We start from the raw sequence: 21099 nt of genomic DNA on the forward strand, positions 1-21099 counted from the left end.
GGCTAAAAAAGAAAGAGAAGAAGCCTCAGCACTGTACAGGCACTGTTCACAGCATTATGCAAAATGAGACTGTGTAACCAACAGCCTTTTACCCAGAAATTCAAGGCACAGCACCATACAGGCTGATATGAAGAAAGTTACTTCCATCCCAGCCAGGCCCAATACATACAGATAGGATTCTGGGTTCCAGATTAGAAATTAAAAATTCAAGTCTATTTGAAAACTTTGTAAGGTAATAATGAGAATTTTGCCAAAAAAATGTAGACAAACTTTTGCAGAATAGCAACACAGTATCTCCTTCAGTTTTATTCATGTGAGCCTGCAGGTTCATAATACACTTGGGATATTCAAAGAAAAACAAATTAAGTTACAAAAACACCATTTAATAGCCTCTGCTTTGGCAACCATAATTTAAATATTCCTGAACATATATTTGAAGTATGTGGGGTAGTTAAATTCTTCATGTTAAGCAAATGTAGGTGTTCATGGGTTTGTAGTTAAGATGGTTTCTGGTGGCCTGAAATGCCAATTTAGGTGTTTTTCCTAAACTACATAGGAAATATTTTAAGTTCCTGCATTGACAGTTTTTTTTTTTTTTTGCATTACTTTTTACATTGTTCACCTTAAATTTCAGCAGTGGAACATCTCTTTAGTTTGAATTCAGAACAAATCTGATTTTCTAGAATGATAGACACTCAGATACCAAGTACCCAAAATAAGCACACCTTTTTGCTCAGAATCTAATCATATCAGTTCCATAAGGAAATCAGACAATCATACGAATTGCAAAAATCAGTCAATTTATTGAGAGAGTTGAAGTAATCTCATGGTATCATTGTCATGTAAAACATTATAATAGTAAAAATGACTGTTTCTGAAGAGAACAGTAGGGAAGATAAAGCTGAATTAAAAAAAAAATAAATTGATTTTATGCCTCTCACTTTTCAGAAGCTGTAAGTCAGTGGGGTATGGGTATAATTTTAGGAACACTCAAGAACTATTGACTTCATTAATTTTAGTCTTATATTGACTTTAGCTGTTATTATTAATGATTCTAAAGATTAGTCTGAAAGCAGAGACAGGTCAATTTAGATAACACACTTGAAAAGGTAATCATAAAATACTGGGTCAAGACCCTGTGCAAATCTGTTATCAAGCAATGTGCTGAAAAAAGAATTTACTGTTTCTGTTTCTGTGCTTTGACATCAGCACTCTTCACAACCTTCTTCCCTATGACACAATTTTAATGTGTTATCTTTTAATTCAAGAACTTAACAAAAGTATAAATGCTGCAGTCCAATTCTTTGCGCAAGTAACCAAATCTATGGAGAGCTGTTTAAAATACACTAATAAAGTGCAAAGTAGGCATAAAATACCTTGTTATTCAAATCAGAAAGGTAACAACAGAAATTTGTTTCAGAAACTGAAATGTAATATTTTAAAATACAGCTACTTAATTATGAGATGTGGAACTATGTTGAGCAGAGTAGCTCATTTTATTTTTTTCTAGTTTCAAGTTATGGAAAGAGGAATACAGTGAATTTTCATAAGTAACTGTATGTGTCATTAATCCATTAGTCTACCTCCTCAAGTGTAAAAGCTTGCAGTGTATCTGTTATTCTGATTTTAAGCATCACATGCACAGGACTATTTGTTCAGAATTATGCAAATTGTGCAGTAGCAGAGCAAAACTGTGGGATAATGAAAGTTATCCAGTTGCTTAGTCATTTGAAAATGTGCTCACCAATTTCTCAGAAAAATTACCTTGGAGCATAAATAAGGTCCACCGCCTAGGGCTAAATGTTGTTTTGGTTCAGGAATCCATTTCTGAACTTGAGCTAGAATACTTGGCTGGAAACAGCACAATTTATCTGCTTGTTATCAACACCTCCCACAGAGTTATCCCTCTTAATGTCATACCCGAGCAGAGCCCCAATGCTCTTTAAGGAAAAATTTTCTTCCCTATCTATGTCCTGAAACATAGCAGTTTCTTAAGAACATTTCTGATAAGAAGTGAATAAGGAGGGGTAAAGGGTTTGATGCTTGCACGGGGAGTGTAGAGTGATTTGAGGATAGGGTGGGTGCACAAATGTGGATACCACTTGCTGAGCAAAAACATGTATTTGGTACAGTGTGTATGGTGGACCATATGTCTTGTGCTTTCTTCTTTGAGGGACAATCTTCTGCAAGGCTTCCAGAACCCAGTTATAATGCACAGAGAATTTCTGAGAGAAAAAATGGTAATCCTCAGGTCAAACTGAGGCACACTGGCATCCTTTGGATAGCATTTCTTCCTCTTTCTTTCTCTGGCTCTGTCCAAAATTTGTAATTCTCTCTCTCTCTCTCTCTCTTTTTTTTTTTTTTTTTTTTTTTTTTTTTTTTTTTTTCCCTTCTTGTCTTTTGCTTCTTTTATCATTATTGTTTATTTATTTATTTATTTTTATTTTATCTGCCTTTCCAAACAGCAGAGGGTTGATTTCAGTCATATTTGCATGTATGAACTCTTCTTGTAAGTGCTCTTGCTGTGACTCCTTGCCTCACTCATTCCCCAGTCACATAACAAGTCTTCCTGGATTTTTTTGTTTGTTGCATCCTTTGCCTCAAGGCAGTTTGGGTGAGATGGACCTGTGGCATGGGACTCTTGTATAAAAATAGCTGATATCTTTCCAAAATCCTGAAAATGTTCTGTCCCTCCTATAAACTAGGAATAAGTGAGTAATATATTACTTAAAATTAGAATAAAACTTCTATTGCCTGAAGTGTGAGCCAGCTGAGGTTCTTACTGTCTCTTTACAATCCTTTGTAACACCAAGGTCTTAAGTTCTTGAAAACAGCCTGTGTGTGTTTTTCAAGCCTTCATTATGTAGATTCACATGTAACTATGCTCTGGTTGGTACTGTGGTCAGCATAGATATGGCCTGAACAGAAGCATTTTTTTTCCAGAAATTTGTGAGGAAAAAAAAATTATTTTTTTTTTTGGGGGGGAGGAAATAGTTAACATAAGCATACAGCAGCCAGTCGAATTGTAAGCTTCATTTACAAAGTATGTGTATGAAAATCATTACAAGAAATGCAGGCATGGATCTACTGAAAAATATGTTGAGTAGCTGTGGGCATAGGGAGAGCACTCTATTCTTTTTTTTTTTTACAGAATGCATCACCATGTGCTCCCTTTGAGTTAAATCATTACAGTGAGTTTTCTAAAGTGCTTCTAAGGGTGGTCCTACAGTGACATAGGAATAAAACATCCAGACAAGGAAGCAAGACATTGCCAGGGAAGCTCATGGAGCAGATTCTCTTGAGTGTCATCACACGGCACTTGCAGGGCAAGCAGGCAATCAGGCCCAGTCAGCATGGGTTTATGAAAGGCAGATCCTGCTTGACGAACCTGATCTCCTTCTATGACAAAGTGACGCACTGGGTGGATGAGGGAAAGGCTGTGGATGTGGTCTACCTTGACTTCAGCAAGGCTTTTGACACCGTCTCCCACAGCATTCTCCTCAAGAAACTGGCTGCCCTAGGCTTGGACTAGCGCACGCTTCGTTGGGTTAGAAACTGGCTGGATAGCCGGGCCCAAAGAGTCGTGCTGAATGGAGCCAAGTCCAGTTGGAGGCCAGTCACTAGTGGTGTCCCCCAGGGCTCGGTGCCGGGGCCGGTCCTCTTTAATATCTTCATCGATGATCTGGACGAGGGCATCGAGTGCACCCTCAGTAAGTTTGCAGATGACACCAAGTTAGGTGCATGTGTCGATCTGCTTGAGGGTAGGAAGGCTCTGCAGGAGGATCTGGATAGGCTGCACCGATGGGCTGAGGCCAACTGCATGAAGTTCAACAAGGCCAAGTGCCGGGTCCTGCACCTGGGGCGCAATAACCCCAAGCAGAGCTACAAGCAGGCTGGGAGATGAGTGGTTGGAGAGCTGCCTGGTGGAGAAGGACCTGGGAGTATTGGTTGATAGTCGGCTGAATATGAGCCAGCAGTGTGCTCAGGTGACCAAGAAGGCCAACAGCATCCTGGCTTGTATCAGAAGCAGTGTGGCCAGCAGGGCTAGGGAAGTGATCGTCCCCCTGTACTCGGCTCTGGTGAGGCCGCACCTCGAGTACTGTGTTCAGTTTTGGGCCCCTCGCTACAAGAAGGACATGGAGGTGCTTGAGCGGGTGCAGAGAAAGGCGACGAAGCTGGTGAGGGGCCTGGAGAACAAGTCCTACGAGGAGCGGCTGAGGGAGCTGGGCTTGTTCAGCCTGGAGAAGAGGAGGCTCAGGGGCGACCTTATCGCTCTCTACAGGTACCTTAAAGTAGGCTGTAGTGAGGTGGGGGTTGGCCTGTTCTCCCACGTGCCTGGTGACAGGACGAAGGGGAATGGGCTTAAGTTGCACCAGGGGAGTTTTAGGTTGGATGTTAGGAAGAACTTCTTTACTGAAAGGGTTGTGAGGCATTGAAACAGGCTGCCCAGGGAAGTGGTGGAGTCACCATCCCTGGAAGTCTTTAAAAGATGTTTAGATGTAGAGCTTAGGGATATGGTTTAGTGGAGGACTTGTTAGTGTTAGGTCAGAGGCTGGACTAAGTGATCTTGGAGGTCTCTTCCAACCTAGATGATTCTGTGATTCTGTGACAGGGGATGTTGTTTCTTCAAACTGTAACCAAGCATAACACCACATCTGGAAGATGTGGAACATAAACCTGAGAAATCATTGAGAATTATGTATCTGTTGGCTTCCATGAAGGAAAAAATAAAGTTTCCTGTGGTACAATCAAGTTTATTTGGAATTAGGAATAAAGACCTTTTTTTTTTCTGACTCACCATCTTACACAGGGCATGTCATTTATCTTCAGTTTTCCCATATTTCTATTAAGGCTGCTGCTAATTAAGCATTTATTTATTTATTTATTTATTTATTTTTAGCAACTGTAAATGAAAAGTGCTGTACAGTGGCCTCTGAGCGTTAAAGAATTGTGCTGATACGCTAAAGGAGATATATGCAGAATTTAGCATGGAATGTTTTTATAGTAAAGATAGGAAACCTGCAGTCTAGTCAATGTCACGTGTATTCTAAAACTATGGAGGAGTTCAGAGGAGCTGCATTTCACCAAGTGATGGAGGAAAATGTACCTGGGATTATGTGAATGCTAAAAAATAAACAAACAAACAATCAAAAAAACCCAACAGAGTAGGCCTACAAAATAATGATAAAATTATTCACCTATTTTTTTAAAAACACTCTATCTAAATATTACTAAGGTCAAAGAACTGGAATTTTCCAAGGAAAATTGTTTTCAGACCGAAATATTTTCACACTGTTTTGGGGGATTGTATTTTCCTCATTTCATGTTTCCTATAGGTCCCTAGCACATTTGAATCCAAGAAGCTAATTCTGTTGCCATTCAAATCAGTAGCCCAGCTCCTCGTAATTTCAGGGAGATAAAATTATTTCTTTCCCTTAATTCAGCTGTGTCTAAGGATAACTAATTTCCTATTAAGTCTAAACAAAGATACTTTTTTTACTTAGTCTAAAAGATGGTGGCAATATATTCACTGAAGGAAAGAGTTAACCTTGCTGATGTTCTTGGAGAGCATTAAGCCTAAGAGGTGGAAAAGCACATTGCTTTATTACCATATGATTTTAATATTAGCTATATTTAATACTACTGAGAATTTGTCAGTAGTCCTAAATTTAGTGTTTGAAATACTGTGTTTTAGTCCTCAGTCTGCTGTATATATGAATACAATATCAGACTGACTTCTACTTGACTTTACAGTGACTGATTATCAATGGTCCCATCACCAAAATACTAGTTAGAACCATATTCTCACCTTTCTTGCTTTTGCTAGGTAGTATTTTACTTTCTGTATGGTCTTATTGATATCAGTGAGATTCTTTTGTAGAAGGAGTGCTAGTCTGTGTTAGTAACATGTACTGGTTGTTCAAATCAGTGCAAAATCTGCATGTGCATAAGGCTATAAGTCATTTAGTTTGGTTATGCCCTACATAAAGATTATAACTCTTGGCAAAACTTCAAACTTTAAACAATTGAAAAGGGACAAGAAATGTCATCTGGGAATTCCTGACCTTGACATTTTTTAAATCTCAAAGAAAACATTTTGCATTTAATACAGTACAGCTTGAAGTGCGCACTAAGTGTGGCATCAAAGAAATCAGAAAACATGGGAGCAAAAATTAAATGTGCTAAGGTAGAAGTGTTTGTTTATTCTTAAATTAAAGGCATCACATTCATTCAGTAGTGAGAACTGAATCCCTTCTGGGCAATCAGAATTACATACTGCCTTTGATACAGCAGAGAACATCTGTTGAAGTCAGTAGAAGATTTGCCTAGGGACCAAAAGCTGAAGCTGGCTTTTATGTAGGAGAATAGTATTTTTTGCCTTTCTTCACTGACATGCCCTGAATCATTGATTGAGTGAGTACTGCTGCTTCCATCCCTTGTTCCTTGCTTCACTGTTGCTTTCTCTCTGTTACCCTTCCTGACCTTGCCTGGGTGTTCTTGACCTTTCTTTTCAATTTCTTCACAACTTCTTTCTTCCCACTCAGTTCACTCCCAGTATATCATCTCAGATGCCTATAATTAAATTATTGATGCTGAAAAATCATCACTGGACTTCTGAACTGAAATTAAGAAGGAACTGAGGACACAGACCTCTGAGTCATTCACTGCAACTGCCTTCATATTCAGAAAGCACCATTATGGTGTGTTTGCAAAGATTTATTAGGAACCAAGTGTGCTTGAAATGTGGTTTAAAAATGAGAGCTCTTCAGCACTGCAGAATAAGAAAATCTCCTGACGACCACATCTACAGGAATACTAGGCCACTTCCAGCCTCGAGGATCTGTGTTGGACACCACCTTTTTTCTTTTTTTATTTTTTATTTTTTATTTATTTTTTTTTCCAACTTTTCAAATACTTTCTTTAAGGTTTATGATCATGGACAGCCAAGACTGAATGTGGATCAATAATTTTGTGTTTGCTTAGCACAGGCAGATACCACTTTTGTGGATAAATCTGAGCTACAACACCAGATTCAGGTCTGGACCTGAATTTTGCTAGAATGTAGTATTCAGAGCTGGGGCTTTAGTTCATTTTAATACAGATGGAAAAGGTCTGTTGCAAAGGCAAGATTTGATGCAAACTATCCTAAATTTCAGGGATATTTGTATCTGAAGTGTTTTTCTGAGATCTTATTTCAAATTGTTACATGATTGTACAATGTTCTAGGATGTGATTGGAAAGGATAAAGACAGGCTGCTTTTACTACAAATCTGACATTTGTAGTATTTGTGTAGACATTGTTGACCCTGTGGGTACAGCCTGCAGAGATCCAAAAACTTTCTTTCCTGTCCTAAGGCATGAAAACACTGAAAATTAAGGTTACTTTATGTGATTACTTGGTATGCTTCTTGTTACGGCTTACTAAGTAGCCTCTGTATTTGAGCAGCTCATGTATGAAGGTGCAGGGTGCCAGTTTGCTCCCATTTCCCGTGCTTATGACATGACGCAGTGTTGTCTCCCCACAAACCAGGGGCAGCAGAAGGTGAGCTGGAAGTGCTGCACACAGGGGTAATTGAAGAGGTGCTTAACCTACCAGCAGTGACCACGTGAAAGCAGACAAAACTAATTCTGTACTCACTGTCTGAGTTTTTACCCCCTGGTCTAAATTCCACAGATAAAGGAGGTGGATGCTCTGCATCTGGCTGTGAATCTTTAGCACTTGCCAGAATTATAGCAAACCAGAAAAACTAGAAACACTTGAAAATTGGCAAAGGAGTTTGAGACTGTAATATATTAATAAGGCTGCTTGGAAAAATTATCTTTTTCCTTTGGAGGAGTGCTGCTGTTGCTATCTGTTTGATACAAAGTGGGCTGAGAGACGAGACTGAGAATTTATAACCTCTTCCAGGTACCTGTGGCACTAAGGGATGTAGTTTTATGATGGGATTTTGTGGGTCAGGCTGGTGGTTGACGATGATGCTGAAGGTCTTTCCAGCTGAGATGATTCCATGATTCTGTGATCATGACAGGGACATGACCAGAAGTATTTTGTAAATTATCATGAAGGAAAACAATTCTTTATATCTTTGAATAAATTAAATTAAACTGTGTGGAAACATGAGAAACTTTTCAAAGCTGACAGTGGGTAAGCCCAAGAGATTCTAAACTTTTTTCTCAAATGCATGCAGTTAAAGCAGTCAGCAGCTTGTACTTCCATATTTTGTGATATTTACTCATTTTATTGTGTTTTTCATAACATATATAATCTGTATGTTATGTGAGAATCTCATAATGTCCATCCACAGCTGAACTCATAACAGGAAACAAACTTTGAAATAAAAATATTTTCCTATATTTGTGCTTTTTATCTCATCTTACCCAGTATCTTTTCTGAAAGATGATTCCTGATGTGTCCTGGTCAGGATCCCCATTTCCTACAACTGCAGTAATTTTTTCTGCTACCTTAGAAATGAGTGGTGTTCCTTGCTTATTTGTCTTGCTACGGTCTCCTTTCCCCTCTTGCCTCTTCTTTGCTAAAGAGCAGATGCTTCCCTGAGTAAGAAAGGAGAGAAATGACTGTTTTTCCACACCACTCTTTCTTTAAAAATAGAGCACATATCAACCATTTACTTTTTTTTTTTTTTTTTTTTTTTTTCATAAAGAAGGAAGAGAAATAGAAAATAAAGGAATATTTATGAAACTCAGAAGAAAGAATTGTTTCACTCGCAGCAGCTCCTGGCCTTTCAGCTACCAGGGATCAACTCATTCCTCCTGTTGTCCATCTTTGCCATTAGAGCTGGAATACCCTCCCTGCCTGCCTTGCTCACAGGGCCTTAGGAGAGAATGCTGTTGTGAGCAGCAAAGAGTCCTGCATGCCACTGCCTCATGTCATCTCTACTGCCATTCAGCTCAGAGTGATCTATGCTGTTCTGAGAGTTGTTCTTTGCTGGACTTATGGAGGTAATTCTTCACTGAGTTCAGCATTGTGTAAGTGGCTTTAGGTGGTTTTTCTCTTCCATCTCACTTCTTTATTACATTAGATTTGGCAAGAAAACATTTTCTTCTTTCTAGTCTGTAGGATAAGTTAAAATGAAATAACTGAATCCCTGTGAAGCTAAAGTACCTGAAATAACTGTAACATAAAGGAAACTGATGGAGGTTAGCAAATGTTTTTAGAGCTTCATTGCAAAGATATAAAGAAAAAGAATGAGGGATTTGAGAAATACATACACCAAAATAGTCAGGCAAATCAGATGATATGAAACTTCACATACAAAGTACTGTTCCAACCTGTTAGCCAAAATATGCTATTAACTTAAGCCCATTAGAGGGTAATTTTCTGAGGGCTAAATAACTACTAACAGCACATATGAGATTTCCTGATTTCATAATCACTGACATGAAAATAAAAAAGGTTTCAAGAAATATTACAGATCTTCCTTGTTGCTACACAAAAGCAACTTCCAGGCTGAAAAAGGGCTTAAGCTGTAGAGGTAAGGTACTTGTCATCTGGAACTGGCTTTGCAAATATTGCAATTTCACTATGCTGCCTTAGGAGATATCTGGGGAGAAAACAGAGCAGAGGGCTTTGACTGTCTGCCCCCAACATGCATTAATAACCCTTGAGTTACAATGGATAGTTTGGAATAGATTCCTCTCAAACTAGGCTTTTCATAGGAAATCCTTATCTTACGAAATATTATTAGAAGTATAAGTAGTTCACAAGTGGATATATAATTTTTTCTTTTCCCTGCAGAAAAAAAAAAAAAAAATATAAGGTGGCTGTGGCTGTGTAAGTCTAATGGCCTTGAATTGCTAGTAGGGTATTCTAATTTTCATGGACATTATTCTTGTTTGTGTTTTGTCTCCTCCTTGACCTTAAGTAATTAACAGTTTTGGACTTCTTTCTACAAAAAAAAAAAAAAAAAAAAAAAAAAAAAAGTCTATTATGTTTCATACGTTCTGAAATGTCAGTGTCAAATTTGTTGTCCCAGTTTTCCTTGGGCATACATGTATGCCCTACAAAGTGGGAGAAGAATACTTCTTGAGTTCTGGAAAGCCAGTTCAGCACCTGGAGTTGAGTGTGTTCATTCCTGATTTATTTTTAATACAGGAACAATAAGATTATTTTAATTAGTGCAATAATGATTCATGATGAAAAAGGTGAATAATCTGTCAATGGGTTTGAGTAGGCTTCTATAACAGTCTCTTCTGCATCTAGATGCATCTTCTGCATTGTAATTCTTCACCTGGGCAATGTAGTATGTGTAAAAATGTTACATTGCCATGAAACCACAGCCTAGGGTGCTCTGCAAATGCATTGCAAAAGAGGCATTGTTTTAAAGGAATTTTGAGAAAATTGTGTTAAAGTGCAAAATACAGAGTCAGCTGTACACATAAAAGATGCAAAGCATCTGGAAAGGTAGTTTTGCTAGGCAGTTATCTCTTGGAAGACCTAAATATGAACCAATGTCATGCTGCTGGAAATGGATGTGGCATTCTTAATATTATTATATTTTTCTGCCTAATGCATGTAAGGTTGGAACAGTTCACAGTCTGGGGCTTTTCCAACCCAACCCAACCCAACCCAAAGAAAAAGATGGTATATTTTAAGAGACTAAAGGAAAAAAATAAAAATGAGTGAAAATTTGAATAGTGTTGCAAAGATGGGAGTTATCTGAATTAAAGAGAATAGAAGTCTGGTGAGGAAAATGTCGGCACAGTTTAGGTGTTAGTAGAAATGTAGGCTTGCTGGCTTGCTGCAGAATTGATGTTTCCTCACCGGGTGTCTGTCAGAAATACCACAGATAAGAGGTGATTGTTACTTGACCAGTAGGGTATGTTATGAACTCTAAAATTTTTCTTCAGTCCCATAGTGCTGTGGTCATACTACTAGCCATGTAAACTGAAGTCAAATGCTAGCACATCATGTGTACATTAAAAAGATAATTTTATACTAAAATTAGAGTTTAGAAATGTTTTTATTCTTACTTTGCATCCAAGCATGTGCTGTATGAATGCAACATTCTTGATTTTATTGTAGTAATTTTTTCAAGTTATGAAATGAGATACCTTACATTATTGGAATATATTATACATTTCACTCATAGGTATAACCTACTTTTCTCTTGAAGGTGACAATCACAGTCATTAAATTCTGTGTAATACCTCAGGCTCTGAGTGTTCTGGGATGCTTAATGTTACATTTTCAAACATAATTCAAGCTTGGATTATGTGAGATTGTAATTCAAGGGTCATGATTTACTCCTGTCATATTCCCAAAATTCTGAACTAATTTTGAAGTGATGCATCTAGAAACATCATCAAAATATATCTTATTCAGAAATTTAGAAGTGATGTTGAAGCTCACAGCATACATACCATGTTAAAAATCAAGAGTTCTTTTACGTGTATGCCAAAGGGGAAGGATGGATCTAAGAAAATTTTTACTATGTTCTGGGCACGAGAGGATTTCCTGTTTCAAAGTTTACCTGTGGAAAAAAAAATAAAACACAGTATTGTTTCCTGTAGATAAACAAGTTGAAGTTGGGTACAATATTCCTTTAAAATGTCAAGGGAGATATTGACGGAATACACAGGATGTCACTTGCATGTCTGTGGTTCAAAACACTTGGTAGAAAATGGGCTGACAGATTCTCCCAGTAAAAGCAGATAGTCACATATTACCTCTAAGCATGTATTATATGGTTACTTATTTACAGGAGGAAAAGTATCACCTACAAAAAACCTTTCCCAATAAAAGTGTCAGGCCAATAAAAGAAGATTTCTTCTATTACTTCAAAAATAATATCAGGTCTGATCAGTAACTTCTGGGTATGAGTTATCACATCTGGTAGGACACAATTCTTGTGTCTGCAGAGCCTCATTTATCAGAATGCTATGGTTATGTTTCAGACTGTGAGGTCAGTGGACTCACAGGAAGATAACAGGAAAGAGATCATAAAAATGGTTCTTGGGGGGAAAATATTGCAGGTATCATACAGAAGTCACTGAAGTCACCCCCAAAACTGTAAAGAATATGATCCACTCTTTGTACGAGAGAATATAGTTGTACTTCATCTCAGTTGTGGGTCAGAACAAGTCCTCATTTTTATTTGAAAAAAATAAATTAAAATAAAAAGTCATGTTTCTGAATCAAAAGCTATAAATGGCAGTTTTTTTTATTTTATTTATTTATTTTTTTTTTTTTGTAGATTTACAACATCTTGACAATCTTATTGGTATTGCTGTAAACCACTGTGGTATGAGCACAAAGCAGTAAAAGGAACATGTTCATGCCAGAGAACTGACACTCAAAGGTTGAAAACCTTTTTATTCTCACATTAATGGGTTGTTCTTTTCTCCAAAGAAAAGCATGCACAGTATTCCATCATTTTTCAATCTGGTGTTAGCTATATTATTTTCAATAAATTAAAATATAAAACACTATTGAGTTTATTATTGCTCTGTAGTACTTCTAAAGTAATAAATACTTTTGAGAGGTGAGTAGTGTTATCAAATTCAACAAGAAAAGATTTGAAGGTGATTTTATGCTCATAGAACCCCTCTGAGCCCCTTATTCCTCAAATGCTTTTGGCTGTTAACTTCAAGACTCATATTCTGAAATATTTTTCAGCTTATTAGGTACTGTGTTTCAATTAAACCAGCTTTAAGTTGTTGACTCTACTGGAAATCATAAGCACAGAGCAAATACAGGTCTCCAAATTAACCCTCTTGAAGTTCCTCTTATTTTAAGAAGAAAAGCATTACTATTCTAAGGTGTATCCAGACATATATTTCAAAGTTTACTTTTCCTCTCATCAAACAGTGAATTCAATAATTAAAGCAGAATAATGGCAACTAACTGATTTTCTTCCCCTCACATCCTCCCAATTTAAATCTGTAAAGTCAAGATTATGAAAAAAAACAACACATGGGCAGTTCTGTTAACAATACAAACCAGCCAAGTTACAGTAGTTTAGCTGTATAGATATTTTCTAACTGACCATAGTGTGAAAGGATTATATGGATAAAGAGAGGCAAACAGGCAGGGACCCTAACTAGTTTTGTTCCTGAAGCTTAATAGTTCTTTTCATATGCTGCTCAGGCATGGCACATATGTAAAACAGGACATCAGAAAGCAGAGCAGTATCAGTGCTTGTTACCAGGGGTGGCTATAAAATTATACCACAAAAATTCTTAGTCTCTGAGTGCTGGGAGCATCTTCTCTGTCCATAGCTGTCATTTGGAGCTCATAAGATGTCATTAGGAACAGTTATTTTATTAGCTGAAATACAGAACTCGGTGTGCACTGCATACTGAAAGCACCCAATAACACAATGTCTAACTGTAGCCTGGCAATCATCTGCCCGTGCTTTTTATAGAAGTCAAAGAAATAAGACTTCAGTAATGTAGATCCTATGGAATATCACTGCAGATACTACCTAAATTTTCTGTCTACCTGACTTCTACTGCCCACTTGTATCCATTCCGCAATTCTGATTCTTATGGTGTCCTTCTGTGTTCATTTTCCTCCTCTTAATATCAATGTTTAAAATGTTGTGGGGTTGTTTGTTTTGATGTTATTTTTAAATGATGAAAAAGCAGATATACTTAATTATGAAGAGTTCTTTTCACGTTATGTATCACTTTCTATATGATGATTTCAGAATGCCTCTCTACATTTTTTATACGGTTCCATCACAGCCCTGGACCATATTCTGGGAGCTTTACAGTTGCCACTTATAAAGCTCATTCTTAAGCTTCTCCATCTTGAATTTGGTTGTTTTTTTGGACCACTCTGAGTGGAAGGTTGCCTTGGAATATCTTGTCCTAAAAGTAAGAAACCTACTTTTTGATCTACATTTATTCATGGGCACCTTAAGAGTATTGGGTTTTGTACGAGCATAGTTCATTAGTTTAAGAAGGTCTTCTCCTTCACCCTTAGACTTTCCATTTCTCCTATCATGCAAATACACTTGCTGCTTACTAAGTCCCATTCAATTTTCCTTTGACTGTATGTGAAGCCCAGGGAAACATTATTGCTGTGAATAATATTTCCCTGCCTCTACTGGAAGAAGTGTTCCTGATGAGTAATTAGATTATTCTTACTTTTTTTTTTTTTTTAATTTTATTTTTAATTTTTTATTTTTCTTTTGTCATGTCTTCATAAGATCACAGTCTTCCTAGGAGCAAGGGGATCCTCAAATGTTGGTTTTGGATTTTGCTTTTACCAAAAGCATGTTTTTCAGCATGGACTCAACATTCTTGGTAGAAATTCTGCTTAATGATGTCTGAACACATGAATCTGTATTCATCAGCACACGATCATCCCTCTTATTCCCTCCCCCAATGTCATGTGTTTATTCCTGTATGATATTCTGACCCTCTTCAACCTCAACAATGCAACATCATCCAACCTAGATGATTATTCTAGAAGCCTGATTTTCTCAGAGAAATCTTGTTTCTAGAAATCTCTCTCTAGGAGATGTTTCTGAACATATAAAGTAAAACCTCCCTCTGTACCATTTTTTTTTTTTTAAATCCCTTTTGATTCCCTCCATTGTCTATAAAGGGATATTAAATCATTGTGCTTATTATGTGGAATGAAGCAAATATTCCTCTTCACAGTTTAAACCCATGTCCTTAGGAAATATGTTTGACATATTCAGATTATATATATTTACTTACTTCATTATTATCTACCTTATATTACAGTGAACTAAACTCTTTCTTGAACAACCAGTTGCCCAGAGAAGCAAATAGTTCTTACGTCAGTATGGATTCCAGTGAAGAATATCTTATTCAGTGAAGCATTCAATACGTTCAATGAGAACTTAACATGGAAAGGATGAGGATTAAAAACAAGACAGCTAAGTAGCGATAGATTAATAACAAAAGGGTGTCAGAAGGGAATTTAAGTCTGATATACCAGTTCATTTGGGATGGAAATGTATGCATATTTTAGTGCATAGAAATATTTGTTTTACTTCTACACTGTACACAGAAACTACCTCATTGTCTTTATTCTCATGCTACACCTTAAGAGTCTTACTGAAAAATCAAGATTTGTTTAGATTTTTTCTGCCATACTTCAACAGCCTTCTATCTTTTTCCAGTTTCAATCTTGTTTTTACTTTCATGTAGAATGCAGAAATCTTAAGAATTTTGGGGGACTGTGAACAGTGGTGGATGTGCATCTATATAAGATCATGCTACTAGGCTTTCAAGATCTGCTTTATTTCCCCATGCTTTCCATATGCTTTTTGGAGAACCTCTTAAATTAAGGCTGAGAGAGATGGGGTTGTTCAGCTTTTGTTGGGAATAATCTAATATCTGAGAGGACCTCATTATAGCCTTTCAATACTTCAAGAGGGCTTACAAAAGATGGAAAGAAACTTGTTGCAAGGACATGTATTGATAGCACAAGCAGTAATGGTTTTAAACCAGAAGAGGGTGGAATTAGCTTACCTATAAGGAAGAAATTATTTACTATAAGGGCACTTATAGTTAATAGAAATTATTTACTATAAGTGAGGCACTCCCCCTTTTTACTATGAGGGAGATGGGCATCCACAGCTTCTGTCACTGGTAAACTTGATGAGGGCAGAGAGGTGAGACTGTAGTTCCCTGGGTCTTCCCTTTTTCCCTTGTTAACAATGGGCATTATGTTTCCTCTCTTCCAGTCAGTGGGAACTTCACCAGACTGCCATGACTCCTTTTTGGTTACTATGTTTTTCTTGGTAATAACAGTAATTTCTGAGCATGTTGGACGGAAAGAACAATGTCTGCATGAAAAACGCTTTTTGAATATATTAACATTTCCGTAACCATCTAAGAGAAAATCCTAGGGAGAAAAAGCCATACAACGAGACAAAGGAAAAACTTTAGAAGTAGTGCTCTATTATTATTTTACTAAGATTTTAAAATATGGCTTTTTGCCATTTTTGCATATTTTCCTAAATGCACTTACTCTTCTTTTGTATTAGGGTACCTCTGCTGGTATGTTTTGTGTTTCTGTCACAGAGTGATGCTTTAAGATAGTGACATTAGGACCTCCCCAAAGCCCACTGTGCAAATCACTGGACTTGAAGCTGTGATTTCATTCTTGTGCTTTCTGCTGTTTTTTGGCCACTGAATTTTTGCATTTCTTCCCTTAGCAAATTTATCAGCAAATGAATTAAATGAGGCTGGTTTCAGTCCTAAACAAATATGTAACCGTGTCTCCACGGACATCCAGGTGGGCTTATTTCTCCTTATTTGAAAGAGAATTTGTCCTGACTGGTGTGCAGGTTTTGCAAACAGAAAACTGTTTTCACCTTGAAGGAACAGGAGACAGTTTTACTCTATGGAGGTTAATGCCAGTACATAATATATAGCTGTTTGCAACCTTGGAACTTCCACAGATTTTTATTTTATTTTATTTTTTTCTTTTCATTTTATTGAATGTTTTACAAGTGATCTCTAGCATATAGTCGGCAACACAGGCAGAAAAAGAAAAGAAAAAAAAAGAAATAGACAAAAAAAAAAAAAAAAAAAAAAAGCAGCAGCTAGTAGTTTTTGCCTTTGAATTGAGAAAAGGTGATGCGTTGTGATCTGCAGATAGGTGGCACTCGGCACTCGTATCTCAGCAACTTCCATCTGTAAACTGTGAAAACCTTATTCAGGACACAGAAAGACTGAGAGCACTAAGAAAGTTAAGAAGATGAGGATACCGTAAAATGCCTTAAACCAACTTTGGTGAACGTCAAAGTTTCTTACTTAAAGAAACTGTACCTTTCTTCCCAAGCAGTTTCTTCTGTTTTTGTAGCGAAAGTACCTGTACACAGGTACTTTGAGAGGATGTGGAAGCTAAAGTGGATTTCATTGTTGTCACACCCTGTCTTCTGAAAAGTTGTTTTGATAACAATTTAAAAGGCTATTGGTACCTCTTACTGATCATGGGGTCCCTATTGTCTGCAGGACACAATTGCTGCAGAGCTATCTGTGGATTGTTAATGCCTGCTGAGCTGTTGGACACCCAAGTAGGTTCCAGCTGCCGTGTGTTATCAAAAATCGTCATAATCAGATCTGGGGGCACACAGTTATCTTACAAAATGTGCTTAAGGAAAACTCCCTTAAAGCTTTCTCATTTGATTAAAATTCTACCCTCTTCTGTTCTTTTTATGATCTCATTTCACAAGAAAAATGGGAAAAAAAGACAGTGTTTCTTACAGGTAAGTATCTTTCACACGGAAGATTTTTAAAAGCTGCATTTTGCAAGGCTTTTTGTGTTGTAATTTGCAGTTATTTCACTGGTTCTGTGAGCATAACATAATGAAATTTAAAGTCTGTATATTGAAACTAACCCTGACACAAATCTGCTTCAAATCATATGAAAGCTGTGTTTTCTGCTATCATGCTATTACTCTATATATTTAAGTGATTGATATAACTTCTGGTATAAGTGTTCTGGTAATAGTAATAATAATAGTAATAATGCAGGCATTAAAATCTCCTCCATTTGGAAAAGGTACGTTGAAACTTCTAAACCTCTGCTGATCTTGCTGTAGGTTGACTTTTGTATTTGGTGTGATTGCAGTCAGCAATACTGATACCATTAATCAATGTCACATCTCTCTGACAAGACTGTTTAAAAATAAGCAAGCAGAATATCCCTCAAAATCTGTAAATGACTAACCCCCACCTTTATATTGACCCTATCCTGGAGATGAAGGCATGTATCCCCTTGTTGCTGTTGGGACCCTCAGGCTGAAAACAATCACGTTTCCTAATTCTTTCTGTGGTTCTACCTTACCACACTGTCTAAATCCTATCTTCTGCAGCAGCAATGGCAAAGGTGGCAGCCACCAGAAGGGCTTGACCATGGGTGCCACTTCAGTCTTTCCTTCTCAATGGACCACAGGCAATCTTCTTACTTCATCCTTATTGTTTTTGTGTGTGTTGATATGTCATGGGACAGTGAATATTTAGCAACTGGAAGGAACTGCTTCATTTACTTGGAAAGCTAGCAAGACCTGGCATTGGCAAAATCTGGAGGAGTTTTTAAAATTTCTTTCATTGTTCTCCCATCCTCTTTGACCACAGCTAAAGCAAAATCCGTGTTCTCCTTAGTCTCAGCTGTATAGGCCAATGCTAACAAGAAGTCGTGCTAACACTTGGGTGTTTGCTTTCAGACACAGAACAACAAATACCATCCAGCATCCTGTGCCACAATAACAAGTTACATCTCAGGAATCCAGTATCACCTTCCTGTTTTATATCTTTAGTTTATTTCCCTGAGAATTATCACAGAGTAACTTCTGCATCTCCTTAGATTTATTCTGATACTTTAAGAGGTAAATATTATGTCTTCTTACTCATGATATCCAAGGATTCTTGACTGCTTTCCTAAAATATGATTTGAAATCACCAGTGTAGCGTACAAAAGTATCAGCAAGTATCAAACAGCTGGAATTATACACTCAGACATTTCTGTACTGAGACACAGAAATTCTTCACTGTGTTTCCATGTGGGCAGAGAGTCTTACAGTGTAGACAAATGTTATGTAAATAACAAAATACATTTCATGTACATATTGTTTACTCACTGTATCAAGTCTCTGAAGACTTCCGTCCTTTTATTGCACAATTTCTTATTCCGTAAAAACGTGCCAGCCTGATGGAAAGCATGGATTTCTCCCTATAGTAAACTTAAAAGTGGCTTCCTTTCCCTAATTTGAAAATGTGGCCGTGTGATAATGAAGCTCCTTGTCCTAATCCCATTAAAGGAAACCAGGTATTTTTAAAATTTCACAGTGAACACATAACAGTTGTAACACAGCCTTTGATCTGTAAGTGGCAGTAATTGTTTGTTGGAGGAGGTAGAGTTTGTAGCACAAAGGTCTGATGTTTGTGAAGTCCTACATGTCACATTGCTTCATTTCCATCTATACTGTGTGTAAATCTGCTGCAGCTCCATGCCAGCAAAAAGCACAATTTGCAGAATACTTGCTAGTAATTCACAGTGATTCCATTTTTACATTACAGCTTAGCTAATATACATTTGAGAGAGAAGCTTTCATACACAGAAATTGCACAAATATAATGTAACCATACTGATGATTTTTGGTGTTTTACCTTTATGAAGAAAGGTGAACATGAAGAAATATTTACCATGAGTTTCTTATGCATTCAGTCAATGATTGTGTAGCAAGAGAAACATCTTGTTGTAATTCCATTGCACATGTTTTTCGACCTATATTCTCCAGTTTTGTCTAAAGTGCAACATCTGGACTGAAGCCTCCCGAGTCCCACGGAAGAGCTTGCAATATGAGTCTCAATCCCTTCTTCAGCCATTGTCTCACTGAATGTTTAATACCAAAACTTTAGCTCAATGCAAGGTTTGTGCTTAATTTGGGTGATGCCTGTACACAGAAGGTCTCAGAAGTTCATCAAAAATCACTAATAAGAGGCTTAGGTTACAGCTGCTAAATGCAGTCCCATTGTCTAGCAATTGTCTTCTTTTACCATTTTGCTTCGCTACTCTAGCTGGACATCTGGGTGAATGGCCACAAGAGACTCCATGGACATTCTGCACTGAAGTTATTCTGCACTGTCTTTCAGTAGTCCAGATAATGTCTTCAAACTTGGTACTTATAGAATCATTTGGAGAATGGAATTGTAAAACTGTGCATATTTTATGAATGCTTTTATACTGCATCACACTCTGATGTGTATGGAGAGCCATCTTACTGGAGAATTGTCAAATCCCATAGAGCAAGTGGTCCTCTTCTCTTCTGAGCATTCCTCATAGAGTCTGCCTTGTATTCATAACCATCCTCTTGGATGTCTACCTCTTTAGACAATGTATTCACTACAAGCTGTAAGAAGTACATGTAAAGCATTTCTGTACTAAATATCATTAATTTAAATGTCTCTGTTTGTTGACAATTATTGCCGCCTTCCAGAGCTCCAGTGTTAGGTACCAGTGAGACCTTTCTGAAAGAACAGAATGTCTCTTTCTAACTTGTCAGGTCATGATGCTTCTGAACTATGATGGTATGAGCTAGAAAGTGTGTTATGTTTGAAGACTGGGGGCTGCCCTTTGTGAACCAGAGTGAGTTGCAAAATTTGCTGATAGAGAAGTTATTTTCAGGAACATAAAGCAGATAAGAACATTAACAAAATTGCCTGAGCAAGAAAAACACATGCTGACACACTCTAGGATATCAGCCTGGGTTTTAAGCCTGCCAAGGGTTACACTGGTAATTTTTCTCAAAAAAAAATCTACGTGCACTGTAGTCAAAACAAAACCTTTACAACATTTCTGTTCCCTTTGTTCAGCCTCAACAGGGAGCTAAATATTGATGTTGCTTCCTAAAACTGTGTAATGTGCTTAGATCTCCTGACTTAACGTTATCTCACTCTGTCCTTTCACTGTCACAACAGTATCAAGAAGTTAAATGCTATCTTTCTGATATGCATATATCTGATCTTTACATATCTGATCTCTACATATGTGACCTGTCTTTCCGATCTATCTCTCTATGTAAACTATGGATAGATCTGATACATATATATACACACACATACACATATATTAGGCAAAGTCTGTAGCCAGCTATTCCACTGCATGATATAAAAGATGATGAGTGCTGTATCAGTGAAATGTCATAAGGTGCCTGCATAAAACAGCTGGTGCCTGAGGCTGCCAGACTTGTTTGGTGCAAGATATTCCTGAAAGATGGAAAATCTTTTCAGGCAGTCCTGAATGCAGGATTTTCTTCTCTGGAGAGGTCTTTCAGTGTATTCCTGTTGTCAAATTAACAACATAAACTCATTACAGTTCCTTATTCTCAAACTTCACAGTGTGGAAGCACTGTGAGATGAGAACTGACAGAGTAATATAGGTCCCCAGCTCCTTGCCACGAGGGTTTCTGACATTATCAGCAACGTTGCTGAGGTACAATCCAAGCCCTTGCCTACACTTCCTATCATGGGTGTTCCTGAGGGATCTCTGTACTACACATGTAGAAAGGCGGTGATGGAGAGACACTCGATCTATGCATATGCATAGGAAAGATACGGATGTACCCATGTTCTGGCAGGGAGATATCT

The sequence above is a fragment of the Aythya ferina genome (genome assembly GCF_964211825.1).
Source record: "Aythya ferina genome assembly, chromosome: Z".
In the NCBI taxonomy this organism is placed as follows: Eukaryota; Metazoa; Chordata; class Aves; order Anseriformes; family Anatidae; genus Aythya; species Aythya ferina.